The following is a 19,847-nucleotide window of genomic DNA, read 5'->3' on the forward strand; positions in this document are numbered from 1 at the left end:
GGACTCGATCCAAGGACCCTGGGATCATGACCTGAGCCAAAGGCAGACGCTCAAACACTAAGTCACCCAAGCATCCCTCTTTCTGCCCTTGTTGTAACTTCAACCTACTCTTTTAAAAATAAAATCAAAATGTGTCACTCCTCTGCATAAAACCCTCCAGCATCTTCCCATTGCAATTAGAGGAATTTGCATCATCTGCATTGTGTACAGAGCAGATACCTCTGACCTCTGTCTACCTCTAGAAATTACCTCCTATCATTCTCCTTCCCACTGTTCACTCTCTAGCATCACTGTATCTCCCTCTTGCACTAACATACAGGTCCAAAAATTATAGTCTAAGAGCCAGATCTGGCTCACTGGTCACTTTTGTAAAGTTTTGTTGGAACACAACATTCAGACTATTACTTGTAAAAAATTGCCTCCAGCAAACTTACAGTCACGCCACCACTGCAGACTTGAGTAGTTGCAACAGAAACAACTTGACTCACAAAGCCAGACTATTTATTATCTAACTCAGAAAACGTCTGCTAAATTCCACTTGAACACAGGGGATAGTCCTGCCTCAGGACCTTTGTACTTCCTTTTCTGCCTGTGTGACTTCTTATCATCTCTGATGTCACCTTCTCAGAGACCTCTCTCTGATGAAGATGTAAACTAAAATCTTCCCGTACATTATTATTTTCTGTATCATAAACATGATTTTCATTTCAAAACGCTTTCCACGGACTGATTGATTAGTTGTTTGTTGGCTGGGTTGCCCTATGGAATAGACTGTAAGTCTCATGACAAAAGATCCCCTTGCCTTTTTGGCCACTGTATCCCCAGCAGCTAGTGTAACATGTGGCATGCAGGTATTCACTAAGTATACAATGGAGGAACGAACTAATAAATCCTTCAGGAGACTTTAGTCCTAGTAAAAGAATCGGCATTCCTAGAAGTATTAAAACATCAATGCTGACAGTTCTGCAAACATCAGCTCTCAATTCCTTCCATTTATCTTGCCTCTCCTGTGTCCTGGCTGTCAGTTCAACATAGTTTAAAAAAAAAATCATACTGTACTTTAGGTTAGCAGCTTCCCTAGAACTGCAGATCACAGTATGATAATGCCCGCACCTATGTTGCAAAACTTTGGAAATTTGGAGTTGGGGAAAAAGAAAAAGAGCTTGGCACTAAGGAAGTATTTAGTAAAGTTTATTAAAGCAAAGTTTGAATGATTAGAATGTGTTTTCCCAACACTGATGCATGTTATTATATTGTCATTTTAAAGATATGTTCAAATATAATACATATCATACTACTTAATTTGGCCTGTTTCTGGAGTTAAGTTGGCATGATGTGACAACAGTCTTCGAGTTTGGTACAGCCTCTGAGCCAGCAACTCCACTGATGGCAAGTTATCCTAAAGAAATGATCATGGATGAGCAGAGCAACATGGCTAATTTGTACAACTATTTGTAGTAGCAGATTTTGGCCAAGGCCTAGCCATCTAATAAATGTGGGATTGTTTCATAGGTAATGGTACAATCATAACATTACTCGTTATTTTTAATGTAGCCGTTAAAAGTGATGGAGTAGAATGAGAAACAATACAAAACGTATCATCTGGTAGAAAAAAATAAAACAGGGCTTAAAAAAAAGGGCTGTAAAACAGCTTGTACAATATAATTTTTTTTTTATAACAGACAGAATGCTATACAACAAAATGTTAATTGTAACCCTCTCGGTTTGGTATGATTTTTTTTCTCTTCCTTTTTCTTTTAGCTGCTTATTTATGTTTTATAGTGAACATGCATGACTTTAGCAAAGAAAGAAAAACAGGTATTTTCAGTTGGTACTTTGAAGTGTACCAATTCTGAGGCTCCACAAAGGGAAACAAACCAATAGCAATCTAAAAGCATTTATTAGGGCCTTTAAAAGGCAACTATAAATAGCCCAGAGAGGCAGACAGTCCTACAGACGTTTAAAGTCAGACATTGATGCTGTAATTTTTGCTGGAACAATTCACAGAAACAAATATAGTGACATTTAATTCATCTAAGTAAAACCAGATCTCATTTGAAACAAGAGGGGCGGGGGAGGGGAGGGAGTGGGGTGGAGAAGGAGTAAGGTCAGATTTGGCCACTGGAGACCAATTGCAGAAATCATGAAAGCAGTTGGTAACAAATCAGGGATACCTAAAGCAGAGTTAAAATTAAACAGGCATCAAATGCAATCCTCCCTTTCAGTGCCCCCTTTTCTCCCTTCCCCATTCCAAAACATATTAAACTGTTAATACCTTCATTTCTTGGCTGGGTATACCAAAGTCTGTTTTAGGCATCTTTCTTTTATCTTAATATTTTCAATAACTTTGGAAAGAAAATGTTAAAAGTTGTGCTATTTTGCAACTTTACTACTTTGAGGCCTATATTGTTAGATTTTAAGACCCAAGGAAATGGTCCTTTGAAATGAGTGAATTTGAGAAGGGCAGTCAGATGTTTATGATGTAGATTTGCCTAAATAGGTGGCCATAGCCAGTTCTTAATGATTCATTTTCATGAACTCCAAAAGCTTATTAAGATACCTCGCCAAGCAGCACAGCATAGCAGCGTTTCTTAACGTTTAGTCTACCACCAACCTGCTTGCGAAATCCTAAGGGAGCACGTTACACCTGCAGATCCTTGGGCTTCACCTCAATCATTCTGACCTCCTTCTCCCTGCCCCAACCCTAGTTGATTCTTCTATGTCCTTGAGATAGAGATCTACTATCTTAGAGTTTCAAGAATTGAGACAGTTTTGACAGACATGAGATTGAGTTCAGATGTCTGCTTCATTGTTAGTGAGACTACACATTTGTGCATAAGTTACACAAGCTCTTTGAGGCATGATTTGCCCATCTGAAAAATGCAAATCACACAATTGCCATGACAATTCAATGAAGCTATATTCCCAAATCTCCTTTCACGGGGCTGGTACTTGATATGTATTTAATTGCAATGCTTATAGCCGTAACTACAGTTCATTCAAGGGTAGATCTAAATGAGGAGACAGAGGCTGCCTTTTTTTTTTTTTTCCAGAAACTATTAGATTGGCAATTTCCCAGACTTATTTGAAATTTACCTTCTAAGCATCTAATTGTCTTGACATAACCTTCAGGGAGATATGACAGTTGCACAGAAAAGCCACATGAATCATTAAGAATAGGAGTCATCATGTACTAGTCACCCACCTTGCTATCTAAATGCCAGATTTACCTATGACTGTTAATAGCTCCCATATAGTTTGGCTTGGGAGTTGCGTTGGTTGAACCTGGCTGTTCATTCCAAAACAAATATCATCTATGGAAAACATACGTGCCATGGCTTCTGACCTCCTCCAAGTTGGGTATTCATGGTATCCCAAAAGAAAACCCAGTCCCATCTCTCTGTTGGCATTTTCCCATTTTGTGCAAACTGCCTGCAAATTGTCCTCTTTGGCAGTTGACAGAGAATCTATTGATTAGCCTATTCAATCTTCTGGGAATCACTGAACTCACACATGTGATTTGCTAGGAGACCAGGAACTCCCTGAATAGTGTCTACAACTTCTTTAACCTTTAAATGATTGCATTTCTACCTTAAACTGTCAGAAGGAAAACTCAGGACATCTTCATTGGGGGTGGGGGGGTGAATAAAGCAACTGTTATTGTCCGTTATCTCAATTTCCATTGTCCCTTGTGGATACAGATAAACTGAGAAAAGGCCTCTAAAATGCAAGACAAAAGATCTCTCTGGGAAGATCTAGATAGGTAGCCTATGGAGGCAGTACCTTAAGCTGCGGGTTGCCTATCATACGAGATTAGCTTTCTATTAGCCTGTGCCTTTTCAAGGGCACTTGACAAAAAAGCATTGCCACTTATTACAGATAATAGAAGATTTAAGTAGCTGATGGAAGTTAGAGCATTTGATAGACTCTCGAATTTCCATGCATTTCATTTTTATACTTTCTCACCAGTTATAGTTCTGTCTCTACTACAGTGTTATAAAAGCAGAATGAATCATCCTACCCTGAGTTGAAAGGTTTGATTCTATTATCTGTGAATGCCTATACAAACAGAGGTGACCCAAATTAGTAATCCTTCTCTTAGAAAGAAAAGTGATACTCTTCCCAGTATCTTTAGCATGATGGACACTAGGGAGTTTGGGGGGCAGGGGGCACATGGAGACACTTTTTCCTTAAACCTCATGGTAAGAAATTTAAACCTTCATTGTAAGAGACTGTATCATTTAGCTAAACTATACCAATGCCTGTAGTGAGCTAGAAAAAATTGTGGAAATAACCTTTGAGTATTCTTCAATTCGATTAACATTCAACTATATCTGAGATATTGTGAAGACTATTACTGAGGATTATGAGGACTGTTACTGCCCTGGAGGAGCCTCCATCTTGCCAAGTGTACCACAGACATCCTGTCAATCTGCTGAAAATAGAGACATTTATGGTAAAATAATAACAAGGTGGCATGATGCTGGAGATCTAAAAGAAAGATGGTTGGGTTTGAGACCCTTCCAGCATCTAAGGTGCGAAGGTGTTTCCCCAGCATTACACTTTTGCAGTTAATTCTTGATTTTCTAGGCTAATGAAGGAAGATGTTGCTAAAGATAAGTCACAAGAGAAAAGCAATGAGAAATAGATTTGCATTTGGCTTGGAATAAATCATATGCTTTGGAAAGAATGCCCCATTTCTGTACTTTGCAGGCTATTAAAATGATTTTTTTCTGTTCCCTGAATTCAAGCTATCAGACAGGCAGGATGTAATCAAGGGGAACATTCTGGGCAGTTGAGCAAAAGGCAGTTTAGGAATTTTTATTTTTAATTTCTTGGGCTAATTCATCCAGCAGATAATCTGCCTATGGAAATTTAAGTGGTGCTTGGCTTGGACAAATAGATTTCCCACATTCAAATCAAACTTCATTCTGAGCCAAGAATGTACACAGCATAGCTATATGTAAGAAGGTTTTGAATGTATTTTGAAAATTCAACAATTTTTAGCTACTGATTTTATTAAAAATTATTCATACAATTGTAACTGTAGCCAACATGGCCTCCCTTTATTTGAGACTGATTGGAGGAGGGGATGGAAACGAATGCTTTCTCTGGTAATATAATTATCTTTTGCTTCAACTTCATAAAAATGCCACTTTGCACCCATGTCTGGTAGATAACATTTATGAAAAACTCATTCAACAGATGAGCTTTGGCAGTACTGCAGAAGTTTAAAATCTTAATGGAAAGAATATGCTATGAACTAAAATAGCTTTTTCCATTCATAGAGTTTAGGAGCAGAGGAAGAAATATTGGCTTTTTAACCGAGAAATGTAAACATCATTGGCATTTGAACTTCCAAATTTCATGTAACTTTCCAGTAGAGAGAGAGAGATTGGATGCCCTTGTTGAAAAAAAAATTACAAACAAGTCCTCAAAGACAGATTTTCAACAACTTTTGAACATGCCCATGCCAACTTCCATATCCACAAACATTTAAGAAAGGAAACATAATAGGCTGAGGGAATATTTGTCCTGTTAGTCATTCACATTTGTCTAAATGGCACTAAAATCTCGTGAAAACCAAAGACCTCACCCCTTCCTCCCCAGCACCACCAGCGCAGAACTTCCACTTGGTTCTTAGTACCAGGCTTGTCTTGGTAACACAATATCAAGCAAAACTGATCTCTACTTCCCCTCCCAGTAGTGCCATTCATGTCTTCTATCCTGGTCATTTGACTCAAAGAACATTCTTTGTATGGAAACAAGACATTGGGATTTGTGACCTTGCCCATCTGTAGGCATATTTCCCTAGTCTCTTTCCACAAGGAAATTTTACTCCTTGGGGAGTTCAAGAGAACAACACTAATAAAAATCTCAGCTATCTAAATAGTAATGGCCAAGAAGTCAAAAGGTACCACCAAGGAGCTCAGGGTGGTACAACCTTGAAGTTCCAGCCAATAGGCAATTTGCAATGCTCATCAAGGTTTCTCTATGTGCTCTTCACTTCTACCTTTAATGATATCCTTCCCTCAGTCCAGCTGGATCTTTTCTTTCAGAGTCTTAATGCTGTGTCACACTCCCTTGATCCTAACAGTAGTTCTGAAAAGCGAGTGCTATTATATCTTTATGTTTTGCAAAATAACAAGTTAAGGCTTAGAGAAATGAAGTCTTCCATTAAAGAAGTAGGTTTCAGCCCACATCTCATAACTAGATTATAAGTGGTACATCATAAAGGTTAGTGCCATGCTCTTGGATGTGCATGTTTTTTGTATATAAGACTCGAACCAGATCTTCTAGAATTAGGGAGAATGTGTACTATCTCTATGAGTCCAAACACCAGAGTTGCAGGGAAGTATTTCAGCATCTGTGGTTGTTTTCAAGCTTTCCTGAGATATATCTACCCACCCTACAGATAAGATCAGCCCTGATGTGACCGCCAGTATACACAAGCATAAATGATTATCAACCAGGGCAATCCCACTTAATCAAACCATTAAGAAGTGTCAGCAAGGAAAGAAGCCAAGGGAAATTCAGATCCAAGGTGGCGAGGGGAGGACTGGGGAATGCTGTCAATGAGAGCCTATTGGGCACTGCCTTTTCATAGAGAGGAATGTTTCCAATTGTGAGATTATACCACCAGTGGGTGGGCTTGAGGGAAGACTTGTTGGCTTTGGACACCCTTTGGAAAGAAGCCAGTGTTTGAACACAAAGGGAAAAACAATCCAGTGTGGATGATGTCACAGAGCATCCTGAGGAAAGCAGCAAGGATAACGCTTCCTACTGCTTGGATCCAAAGAACACAGACTTATTTTGGTATGAATTCCTTGTGCAGCCGGTAGCTTGACTCTCATAAGGGAATCAATCCTAATCATAAAGACTCAGAGCTGCAGAGGAGGGTGTGTGTGTCAGTCTGGTTCCCGATCTGTGAGTTAGAAAATCAACACCCCTACCTCCTCTCCACACATGCTCTAGATTGTTTATGAATCCCTCTAAGTAGGCAAAGGCCATTTCCACTGGGGAAGACAGACATGTCTCTCTTCAGGACACTCTCAAACTGTGATCGAATAATCTTCCTTCTCATATAACAATGGTGATTATTAGATATGGGCAGGTGGGTGTAGGGAAGAGGAGCCCACAACAGGAAAGGCTTTCTGTCAGTGGCAGCCCAATAACAATATAATGAAGAGAAACTCGTGCCATAACCAATGGCTGAGGAGAGTCTATTCATCAGATCAAATCAGAGATGAAAGAATATCTATCTATGCATTGTAAATATTTTTAAATTATCTGTGTATTTTGATATTTTGACATCCTAAGGACAAAAAGAACAAAACAACACAGCACAACATTCTGACTGGGGAGACACTGCCCCTCCTAGGGCTAGGGAATTCTTGGAGATAACAAAGGACTCAGCCTGGAACATGCTTCTGATATAAAAGCACCGTATCTCCTCCATCTGGCCCGTACACTCAAGGAGGCAATATTCTTCTGCCTTAGTCATCCTGGGGCCAGGTATCAAGCAGCTAAGGACCACTCCCATGGCCCAAAGCCCATCAAAATTATTTAAACTAACCAATCCTAAGCAATGGGTCCTGCCCTGCCTTGAGTCTTCCACACAAATCCCTAGAAAGGTCATGGCTTTCTAGTCCCTCGCCTCACTGCTGTCCTCTGCCTTCTGACCACCCTGGTGTCTTTCCCTTGTGCTCCTGTGCTGGGTCCTGTCCCTCTTGTTTTGAGGGCCCATGAGGATAATAAACTGTGTTTTCCTGAGCCTCGATGCTGTCTGCTTTTGTTTTGACCACACCTGACTGACCACCTCATAAAAGAATGCAAAACCATTTAAGGTTGGGATGGGAAGAAACACATTTCCATCTTCATGGCAAAAGAAACTCCACAAGGGGAAAGAATAGCTTGCCCATTACGGTCCAGAGTTTGTAGGTAGAAGTAGTACCTTCCACCATGAAGAGGTATCCTGTAACATTATAGATGAATGACAGCATGCTCTGAGTCTTCCAGTCTTTTTTTTTTTTTTTTAAGATTTTATTTATTCATTCATGAGAGACAGAGAGAAAGAGGCAGAGACACAGGCAGAGGGAGAAGCAGGCTCCCTGCAGGGAGCCCATTGCGGGACTCGATCCCAGGACCCCCGGAATCACAACCTGAGCCAAAGGCAGATGCTCAACCACTGAGCCACCCAGGTGCCCCTGAGTCTTCCAGTCTTGAGAGTGTTAGCCAAGACTGACCAAGCAGCTGGTGGTAAGGTGCAGTGGTCATAACTTCTTGCTCTCAGTATGTGGGCCTGGGAGGCTGAAAGGGACACCCCAAGTGGCTGTCAACACTTACTCAGGGAGAAGATAGCCGTACCTTTCTAAGTATCAAATCGGATAGATGTGGAGATATGTAATACAATGGCCAGACTCTTAACATCAAAGCTAAGGTTTAGGATTGCCACTGGAATGGGGCATTGGCTGTGCTTGGAGGAAGGCCCAGCTACACACTTGCAGAAGCACATAACTTCAGCTGAGCTGCTGGAGGACAGTAAAGAGAGAAAAGAACTACAGTTAATCAGCTTAACAGCCACCCAGTGAGAGGCCAAGGGACAATAAGGAAGAGAAAACACAGAAGTGGGGAATTGAAGAGAGGTGAGAACAAGCAGCAAAGTGAGACCCAGGCAGGCAAGCATTCCACATTGAAGAGGTATAGCCCAAGTGAGGGCTCTAGGCGTGCAGCTGAGTGGGCTTTAGGATCTGGGCTCCAGACTGAGAAAGGATACGGTTTGGATATAATCCTCAGCTTAGAAAGAAACACGTCTTAAGTGCCAGGCACTATATGTCCATGTATCTGTTTAATTTTCCTCCAAATTCTGACAATCAGTTATCAGCATCATCCCCTAAAGATGCAGAATTAAAGCTGAACTAGTCTGGTAGATCTATCCAGGTCACACAGAGAGTAAATACTTGCGAGGGGGGTGGGGGTGGGAAGACTACAGGAGATCCATCCCATTCCACAACTCAAGTTTTAAACCTTAATGAGAAGAGAAGCTGTTAGAATCAGGATGAAAGTGGGTCTCTGCACCTGATCTCAGGGGGGAAAAGAGAAAATTACAACTGGGCATGGGTTCAGAGCGGAGCTAACTGCAAGAGGCACTGGCTAAATCCCATAGGTGTGTTTTAGAACCACTTAGGTGCTCTATGGATTGATCCATCTCCAAACCGGGAACAGCGGGGCCCGCATGTAACGTCAGCACCATTAGCTCTAGGAATCTGAGTAATTCACAGCAGGGAAATTTAGGCAAATGATTAAGGCCAGCAGAGATGAGCACTAGGAAAGCTTAAATGAGCATAAAACCATATCTTTCCCAGAAAACCAAGGCAAAGATTCAACAAAAATCATTTTTCATCCACACAGAATTTCTAGTGAAAGTCATAGACGTTTGTTCAGTTGGAGACAATTCATATCTGAAGCGTAATGTTCCACTCTGGGTATCTTGCTCTTTAAGAGAACTGGCTACCATGGTAGAGAAGTGGAGCATAGGAAGAAGTAAAGAAGAAGAAAACATCAAGGAAAATATATACGTATGTGTTCAAAACCAACGTGTTGGATGAGTAACCACTATATCCCGTGTACTGTCAACTACTTGTGCTGAGATCATTACTTGACTCTGCTCCAAGTATTTCATAGGCTTGAATGCCAGGATGGGACATCTCTATCCATCTGGAGAGAAAAGTGTTTGCTGTGTGTGATGCCACGGAGGGTGGGGTCTAGGTGTGGGATGTACACGGAAGCTGAATTAATATCTACACCCAGAAGACTATTTTTATTGTTAGTATCTCTAATAATTGAGTGAAGATTAGGAGTCTCTATTCAGAATTTGGATGATCAGCTTGAAGAATATATAGACATTTCCTGAATTTGTTAGGAGGTTTCAACTACATAACTCTGAAGGTCTCTTTTGTTCACAAAGATTTAAGCTTTTTTTTTTTTTTTTTAAGATTTTATTTTTATTTTGAGAGAGAGAGAGAGGGAGAGAGAGAAGCAGAAGCAGGCTCTCCACTGAGCAGAGAGCCCGACGTGGCCCTCAATCCCAGGACTCTGAGATCATGACCTGAGCTGAAGACAGATGGTTCACTGACTGAGCCACTCAGGCGCCCCAGATTTAAGGATTTTTATACTATGTTTTATTCATTAACTAGTAAATAGCATCTACTCCAATTGTATGAGATGAAGAGTGGCGAGAGACTGCCCAAAAGGATTAAAAATAAAGCGTCAGACCTCATTTTCTCATTAAAGTAAAAAACACTTGAGTCTTCCAATTTTTTTTTTAATTCTTATGAGCCATACCGTTATGGCAATAGGTAAGATCATACTGACCCATGTTTCTTGTTCATTGCACTAACTTTTTAAATTTTAGCTGATCTGTCTTTATTTTCATTTTGTATTTCTCTGTACACCCTAAACTAAAAACAAACCAACAAACAAAAAAACCTCAGCCTGGATTGTGGATTTTTCTCAGCAAAAAAAATAGCGACAACCCAGGATAATGATTGAGAGGGAAGTTTATAAAGGCAGGAGATGCTTCTGGATCAGTTCATTCTTGTGATGCAGGGTGCCCTGAGTCCCATGGTGAGGCTGGGCAGACCATCTCTTGTAGGTGAACCAAATGCAGGGTTGTTTTTTGTTGTTGCTTTTTTTTTTTTTTTAAAGATTTTATTTATTTATGAGAGACAGAAAGAAAGAGAGAGAGAGAGAGGGGGAGAGACACAGGCAGAGGGAGAAGCAGGCTCCATGCAGGGAGCCTGATGTGGGACTCGATCCCGGGACGGGGATCACGCCCTGAGCTGAAAGCAGACACTCAACCACTGAGCCACCCAGGCGTCCCCAAATGCAGGTTTTGATGGTCTGGTCTTAGAAGGGCCTTTCCAGGTTCTTATCATGACCTATCATTCCAGATACATTATTTATATCATGAAAATAAAATAGCGCCTTTGCCTTAATCATTTAGATATGATTTTTGGAGTCAGACTGATTTCTCTTTGAATCTCATCTCTACTGTGTACCTAGCTAAATTCAGAGCAGTTATTTTACCTCTTTGATCCCCATCCCTTTTAAAAAGGGTAATTAAGAGAGTTAAATCAGATAGCATTGAACGAGTAGGTGTCCCATAAATGTCAGTAGTTTTCACGCAAAGCTTATCACTTGGACAAACCAGGAACTTTGCTTCAGCTGATTTGAAGCAGCCACCATGACCATGGGAGAGGCAGATGTTTTGATTGTAAGGGATTAAAATATGAAATGACCAATTTGCCTTTATTAAACTAGGTATACCCAAACGAATAACCCTGGCCTTCATTCTCTTGTTGACTTTCCTTACCTGCCATGCTGGCCCAAGATATCTTCCCTGACCTCTACCCTCCGCCCCCCCATGCCTCCTGCCAGCATCGCTGGCCTTCAGAGACTAGGCATCATCAGAGAGGGGAGGCCCAGGGCAGGAGTGTGGATGTCTGAAAGCTGCAAGTTCAACACCACGGGTCAGAAAACCAAGGCAGAAGCAGGTGAAGGCTGGTGTAAATGGTCAGAATTACCTTGGACAATGCAACAGTAGCCTACCTTCCTTATTACAAAATTGTAATTGGCAGGTGTTTTCTCCAGCCTGAGAACCAGAGGTACGTTCCTTGGAGTTAAGCCATTTGAGAGATTTCTCTGAGCTTAGCTATTAACCTTACTCTATCAAGTATACATCAGTTTGCCTCCTCTCTAACATGGAGCTGGTACCCATTGTCTCTCACTGTGTGTCAGGTGCCCTATCAAACGAGATTCAGTGATATCTAAGAGACAGACATTATTAAAGGCGTCTGAAAAGGTGGCAGAGGGAAGCTAAGCAACTTGGGAAGGTCGCACTTCTGATAAGCAGCCACTTTGGGCTGTAGCTGCAGGATTATGGGCTTTCAGAACCCCTGCGGATATTGCCCCTAGCTCCTTTGAATTTCTCAGAATTATGTCAAGGCTCATACCAAATAACCCAAGGGCCAGGGAAAGGGGCTTTTAAAAGAAAAGCTTAAAGGACACTTGGGTGGCTCAGTGGTTGAGCACCTTCCTTTGGCTCAGGTTGTGATCCCAGGGTCCTGGGATCAAGTTGCACATGAGGTTCTCTGCAAGGAGCCTGCTTCTCCCTCTGCCTGTGTCTCTGCCTCTCTCTCTGCATCTCTCATGAATAGATAAATAAAATCAAGAAAGAAAGAGAAAGAAAGAAAGAAAGAAAGAAAGAAAGAAAGAAAGAAAGAAAGAGAAAGAAAGAAAGAAAAGCTTAAGGAGTTTCGTCAGTAAGACATGTTTAGGTTTAAAGCCATGGCCATGCATCTCTGCGATCTTGGACATTTCCAGGTAGTTGAGCTGCATTAGCTCTGCCTCCGCTCCTTCCACTGGCGAAGTGGGAAGCTGAAGGCGTGGAACGCAGCAGCTGCTATTTACTCCCTAGCAACAGTCCAGATTGCAAATCGAAAGACAACAATGAGTAGAAGCAAACCTTTAAAAGTTAGGAAGCCCAGTGCTCTTACACCTCATCAGACTTCACGGTTTGAGGAGCTTATTATTTACCGGAGGTGCCTTTCAGCAGCTTTTTTCTAGTGAGACCTTCCTGTGTTTCCATCTATATTTTTAGGTGTAAGGACGCAACGAACGATGAATCAAAGACAGCGTGTCCTCACACACCGTTTCAAATTCTCAGTGCCACCTTGTTGGCACCTGGGAGCGGTGGAAGAGTGGCAGCGACCTACAGAAGAGGTGGTTTGACGAATGATTGTTCCCACGGGAGATTAAAGGCTCATCCTTTTCCACATTGTCCCCAGGTCAATAAGTAATGGTCCTCTGGCTATGTCATCATGCTTTTGATCTCTCTCTCTCTCTCTCTCTCTCTCTGAATGTTACTTCCCTTAACTGATCTATGAATGGCACTCATGTTCTTAATCTGTTTGGTGCACACCCCCACCCCCCCGGAGATTACACGAGAGAAAGAGAGACTCTTCCCAGCCATAGATGGTACAGCAATAAACAGCCAAAGGAAGCTCCATGAAGGTGCCAATTAGCAGGCATACACCCAAACAAGGAGCTCGAGATCAGGCAAGCAATTAGTTGAGGCTTGGATCACTCTGTAACCCACTAAATGGTCTTACCTTAGTTACAGATCATGAAGTTCAAAACCCTGAGTCCTTTTCATCTCCTTGCAGCACTGCTACTACACATCTCAGGCTCGTTTGTCTCTGCTCCTTCCTGCTCTCTCTGGAGCTGTCAGCACCTACCGCCATGGAGATGAGAAACCCCACAGGAGAATCTCGCTCTTCTTTGCCTTTTCCGGACACATTCACCAACACACAAAGGCCAGTGAGTTCTCAGCTTCACTCTAGTGAATCAACACTTTCTTTAACTGGTTCCCATGCCTACACGTAGTAGACAGTCTTGCCAATGGTGGCTTACAGAAAACAAGCATCGAGAAGAAATTAGCCTTCCTCCCTGCCCATCTACATCTTTGTCTTTCGATCAGATCTGGCTTCCCAGATCATAGAATGGACCCAGATTGCTCCTAACCTTCTTACTGTCCCAGAAGGCTGGATTTTCTCTAACCAACACCTCCAGGACTCATACAGCCTCTTCCAAGTGTGTTCTTCGTAGGTGCTATCTTGTTGCCGTAAAGATTTTTCTGTGTAAACACACGCCCAATGTAATCCTAAACCTAAGGCAAACCACTTCTTGCCCAACATGATCTCATTCGGGTTCCAAAGAAATGTGTGCCCCTAGATGACCACTAACAACCTCAGTAATGCTTCCAAGGACAAAGCTTACATCTCTTTCTGAGAAACCGGTTTTGTTTTCTGGCTTGTTTGCTTGCTTCCTCTAAGTCAAGGATAAAGGAGGGAATACGTTTCTTCCTATTGCCTATTTTCACCTATTGAAAAGTCTTATAATTTGCAATGAACTAGTCATGAAAATGTGGACATTTTTAAGAAATTGCCGAATGTACCAAGATAGTAAATGGTGCCATTTACGAGATGATGGAGCTGGGAGGGAAGGGATTTTGAAGTTGAGGTATTCTTATGCTAACTGGGTATCCTCTCTGGCAACTAAATGAAAATGTCAGGTGGATGATACATTACTCTGGAACTGAGGGAGAGGTCCAGAATTAGAAGTTATCAGTACATATGCAGTATTTAAAGCCACGAATGTGAGTGAGACCAGACAGGCAGTAAGAATAGTTAGAAAAGAATGGGATTCTAGTGCTCAAGCTCTGGGGGCAACCCTGTCTGAGGTTGGGAAGTTGAGGGAGGTCCTACAAAAGGAATCTAGAAGGTGAGCTGTTTGAATTAGAAAGGAAAGCTCGAGATGTGGTACGAAATGAAACAAGTGCGATAGGAAAAAGGGAGTTATCTGTGTCACAGATTAATGATGGGTCAGGGTAAGAACTAAGAGTTGACCCTTGGTTGTGGCAATGTGATGTCATTGGTGACTGATGGAAGATGCCTCAATAGCGTTCTGGAGTCAGATGCTTGATGAGACTAGAAGCAAGTGGGAACAGGGTGAGAGGGAGTGGAGACTGTCTGTAGGGAGCTCTGCTCTCAAATGTTGTAGAAAAAAATGCTGGATGGATGGGAAAGGATATAGGCAGCGGCAAGGATTTATTTTTCAGGGAGAGGGTTTTTGCTTTCTTTGATTTTAACATGGCAGATGTTCTCATTTGTCGTATAAGATATTGCCAACTTTTTGATTTTTTAATAAAGTGAATGTCCTACAATTAGCCCTGTGTGTCATTTCCATTGCAAATAGTATTTTGGGGAAACTTGAAGAAGGTGTTCTGTTTGATCTCATGGTTTCCTTTCAAAATCATAGGGAGAGAATGGAATACTATTATTGGGTCAACAACTGGACCTGCTTTTTGCAGGATATATTACTAGCCACGAATTTCAACTAACTGGGTGAAAAGTGAATAATCAACTGTTTTCTTTCAATATTTTTCCTCTTTTTTCTCCTACATTATGTAAAATACTTCGCTTAATTTCATCTTAAGTAAAACTGTTTTTATAATGGTGTAAAATGATATAAATAAACCATAGGAAATATAAAACCCACATTAATAACTTTTCAGTAAACATTAATCAAAATAATCCTAACATTGATTTACAACTTAATCATGGCATTATCCTAAACTACTGGTTCACCTAGAACATGCTTGGTATATAGTTAAGGCTTAATGCTTCTTTCTTAAAAAAAAAAAATTAAAACATTATTTTAAGAAGATATGGTATGTACACACACACTATGGAATATTACCCATAAAAAAGAATGCAGTCTTGCCATTTGCAATGATATGGGTGGAGCTTGAGAGTATATTGCTAAGTGAAAAAGTCAGTCACTGAAAGAGAAATACCACATGATTTCACTCATATGTGGAATTTAAGAAACAAAACAAATGAACAAAGAGGGGGGAAAAGAGAGAGGCAAGCCAAGAAACAGCCTCTTAACTATAGAGAACAGACTGTGGGTTACCAGAGGGGAAGAGGGTGAGGGGATGGGTGAAATAGGTAAGGGGGATTAAAAAGGGCACTTGTGATGATCACTGAGTATTGTATGCAGTTGAATCATTATATTGTACACCTGAAGCTAATATTAATTATATGTTAACTAACTGGAATTTAAATAAAAACTTTAAAAGAATGAGTAGATGAGTAATAAGAAATCTGCTATTATAACCATTTTCTGTAAGAGTCACACTTATTTTAAGACTAAATTATGAATCTGTGTCCTTTATAAACCATTCAGACTTCTGAGAAGAGAGAATAAAATATGAGACATATAAATTGAGTCTACATAATCTGACAGACTGATATGCTAATAATGATAGATTTAATGCATATAGTTTTTATATAACTTTTATAGTACTACTGAGGAGGTGCATAAAATGTCCTCATCAGAGTCACTTTAAATATGCAAAATATCCTAGGTCTGGGTTTCTCAGCCTTGACATTTGAGCCAGGTAATTCTTTGTATGGGAGGATGTTCTGTGCCTACAGGGTACTTAGCAATATCCTTAAACTTTGTCCACTAGATGACAATGTGACTCAACCCCCTGTGTGACAGTCAAAAATGTGTCCAGATGTCCCTTAGGGGGGAAAAAAATCAACTCCGGGTTAAGAATAACTGTTCTAGACTCAAAGAACTGAGTACATGAGTTTTGTTTTTAGTTAAAGGAATCTGTAACAGAATATGGACTCAAAACACATGTGAATGTAATCTCTTTCACAAAATATAATAAATGTGAATTCCTTAAGGAGAAGGTACATACATAAAATGTGTATAAAAGGATGCAGTGTTTTTAACATTGACTTTGAGCATCGCAAAGCTTGGGAAAAGGTATGTTCATAAGAAGAAAGGTAGACTTCACGTGAATGGGTAGGGTAAAACACGTTTCCATGGAAGGATGAGTGCTAACTTGGTTTTCAGAGAATCATATTAAGATTGGCTCAATTTCTTATCTTTACAATAAGAGACAACATCCCGATTAAGAGCTGAGATTTGTAACACTGTTGATTAGAAACTGTCTCCAGCTACTTTATTAGGCACACTGTGTCTCAACGCTCTCATCTATTTAAAAAAAAGATAATAAAAATACCTATTTTGTGTAGCTCTCAGCAGGTGTAAATGAATTAATATTTGTGAGGCACTTAAAAAATATCAGGCAATAATATTTGCTGCCTCTGTGTTGTTACATAGGAGTCTGATTGGGAGACTATGAAGAGAGATGAATGCGGGTTGGTGGATGAGAGTTTCTGGTTGGCCAAAAGGTTTCCGGTTGGCGAAAAGTCAAACAAAACATAGAAAACATTGGAAGGAATCTGCAAGGCTGAAGGGATGGGCAGAGTCCTTTGAGGTAAGCTTAAAGATATGCAAAGGAAAGGCATTGGTCTAGGAGAAAATCCCTACAAACTATTCTTATGATAATCTATGTGATAATCTAACTGACTAATTCAGTAAAGTCATTTGAGATAGGGAAAAAATAGTCTAACTCCCATGTGGTACAGTATAGTAGGTACTATGTAGTAGGTAAGGGACAAAATTACTTATTTTAACCTGGTTTTCCATACCTAGTGAACAATTGTATGTTGTTTTCTACAGCCTCAGCCTCTGCTGAAACCTTGCCCTCAGAGACCCAAATAACCTTCACAGGTGCCATTTTTGCTGGCCTGAGGGCTATCTGCTATTCTAACCCCAGGCTACCATAGGGACAGAGAAAGTGCTTGAAATCCTTGCTACTAAACAGTGTGTTTCTCTCCCACTACTTTTGACAGCTCTTCCAACACATATGATACTAAAATTATTTGAAATTCATTGACTCATTTTCTTCTCTTTGGCCAAACTGTGCCAAAGTAGAGTATCCTAGTAGACTTTTGAAATCAGAAATAAATCAGTGTAAGCTGGTTAGCATGTATTTCCTCCCAAATTAGTGATAATTACTTAATTTTAAAACTGAACATGAGATTTACTAAGGTTTCTGTTTTGGGTTGTTCTTTTGTTCTGAATTTGAAGGAGTTATTTTTCCAGCTGGTTTTTGTGTCAGTCACAAAACAAGTGTTACCAAGCAAAGACCCCCTAAGAACTGCCAAAAATGTCTGAGTCAAGTACTGTCAGAGGAGGATTCAACTCAAAATATGAATCCTCAAGAGGGCATTAATACAATATGATTAATACAGAAATCATTGCTTGAGTCTTTCTACCAGATTCCCTCACGTTGGCCCTCAGGCTCTGTTTGAGCATTGTTTTTGACAAGGACCTCTGAACCCTCATGTATTCTATTCCTGTTTTATGATGAATCAACGCTACCAATGAGGAAGTTCTTCCTTAAACTCAGATCAAAATGTGTCTCCCCATAGGTTTCATAAGGCTTTTCGGTCCTCATGCTATACCTCTGAAAATCGAGTCTTGTACTACTTCCAACAGCAAGTTCTTCAGACAATGTAAGATAAGAATCTTCTAGTTGCTTCTTTCTAACTCAATCTTCACTTCTTCCACGAAAAAATCTTCAAAGACTTCAAATCATTCCTCATCTGCATAGTGCTTATTTAATTTGTCACTCTTGAAAGCGTAAAAGGTAGGAACAAATTGCAAAATGACAAGTGACTAAGAAAATAGATGTCAACCAGGACTGCTAGGACATTTAGTCAACATAAGGATAAGCAATGATGTGCTGGCAAATTTTAACAAGGCCTTCAAGGGGTTGGTGGGCGGGGGGTGGGGGGGTGGGGGGGGTGGGGAGGGGACTGCCTGATAGAGTTTGCCAATTTCTGTCTGTAGTGTAAATACTCCAACCATGACTGATTTCAAATTACCAATTTGACATCTCAGAACGCGAATTTGGTAAGAGGTGGACACCACTGGATCTCCTGAGCTGATCTGAGCTGCTCATGCAGGACACTGTACAATAAATCAGCCAGGTTTTAGTATTTGCTCAATGTCCTGCTTGTTCTCCTTTGAAGGTCTCTTTTAACATGTGATATATTTTAATTCATAATTACTGAGGTGATGTTTGACCAGCCTCAGATTCCACTTGAAAAAAATTCTACTTCAAAGGTCCAGTTCCATCAAAATTCAATGTCAAAGCATCTATCAAGGGGAGAATATATCTTGTCAGAGACAAACCCTCTAGCTTCTGCTATTTGAGTCAGAAAAGGAAAATTGGCACTTGCACTGTAAATAAAATAGTCCTGTACATAAAATCAACTGCAAAATTGATTATTATTAAATTAGATAGACCACTAAGCAATTATTATATACCCTAAGCCTAATTAGATGTACCACTAAGTTGTGTGTGTGTGTGTGTGTGTGTGTGTATGTGTGTGTGGTTTTGTTATGGAATGGAAAAGACACTGGAACTAAAACTGCTGGCTTGTTAAAAGGGATACTGTAAAACATGATTTAAAGTTTTAAATGTTTACATTAATTCAGTAAGCATGTATCAATTCCTTATCACACATTAAGGAAACTAGAAATATTTGACTTAAAACTCAACAATGAGGGGCGCCTGGGTGGCTCAGTCATTTGAGCATCTGACTCTTGACTTCGGCTCAGGTCATGATCTCAGGGTCCTGAGACCCAGGCCTCTGTGCTGGGTATGGAGCCTGCTTAAGATTCTCTCTCTCCCTTGACCCTTCCCTCTATCTAAAAAAAAAAAAAAAAAAAAAAAAAAACAATCATCACAGTGAATAAATTTGTTTTCATGTTTAGGCTTTTTCACTCTTGGATAGGCTCCTGCTTTCTTAAAAGCCATGGATGTGTTTGTTTTTGTTCTTTAGTGAATCCACTCTGCAGTAGTTAGTCGTGAGTCACATTTCCCCAAGGGTGTAATTTACACCCTTACTCTATTTATACTGAATGCAACTGGTTGAGACAAACTATGTTAGCACTGAATAAGCATTAGCAGGAAAAATAAAAATGCTTATTTGGCTTAATCAGGAGATCTAGGATGGCAAGGAGTATGAGAAAGATCGAGCTGGAGTGGTGAGCAGTACCTAGTAAGTCAGGTTAAAGAATGTTGATTATGCTAAGGAAGAATTAAAGGTCTTTTGATCAAGGGAGTAAGCCAATCTGATTAGCATTTCGGAGGAGATATTCTGGCTGTGGTGGTGGGAATGGATTGGCTAGACAACTGATAGGGAGGGCAGTAAGAAAGATATTGCATAACCCTGGGGAATAAAGCAAAAGGAGCAGATTGGAGAGATCCTTGGGAGTCTGAATCTACAATAATCAGAAATCCGTTGGTAGGGAGACCGAAGGGAAAGGAGGAACCCCAGAGTGGAAGAATG

The 19,847-nt window shown here is 40.5% G+C and overlaps 1 protein-coding gene and 1 long non-coding RNA gene across 9 annotated transcripts in view; one reads left to right on the forward strand and one right to left on the reverse strand.

The window, feature by feature from the left end:
• LOC144286758 (uncharacterized) overlaps nucleotides 1-19,847 on the forward strand; it is a 180,153-nt gene that overhangs the window by 40,979 nt on the left and 119,327 nt on the right. For all 3 annotated transcript variants that reach the window (XR_013354715.1, XR_013354714.1, XR_013354716.1), the window contains 2 exons: nucleotides 16,762-16,918; nucleotides 17,919-18,136. This is a non-coding gene — a long non-coding RNA (uncharacterized LOC144286758). The remainder of the gene's footprint in view (nucleotides 1-16,761; nucleotides 16,919-17,918; nucleotides 18,137-19,847) is intronic.
• Nucleotides 1-19,847, reverse strand: part of KCNJ16 (potassium inwardly rectifying channel subfamily J member 16) — a 70,380-nt gene that overhangs the window by 12,425 nt on the left and 38,108 nt on the right. The window contains exon 1 of one of the 6 annotated variants that reach the window (XM_077853640.1): nucleotides 13,173-13,410. The exons of 4 other annotated variants lie outside the window; for them this stretch is intronic. The gene's annotated coding sequence lies outside the window, so the exon portion shown is untranslated. Of the gene's footprint in view, nucleotides 1-13,172; nucleotides 13,411-19,847 lie in introns of those variants that run through there. One more of the 6 variants, XM_077853639.1, reaches the window with a different exon arrangement.

The sequence above is a fragment of the Canis aureus genome, chromosome 16 (genome assembly GCF_053574225.1).
Source record: "Canis aureus isolate CA01 chromosome 16, VMU_Caureus_v.1.0, whole genome shotgun sequence".
Lineage (NCBI taxonomy): Eukaryota > Metazoa > Chordata > Mammalia > Carnivora > Canidae > Canis > Canis aureus.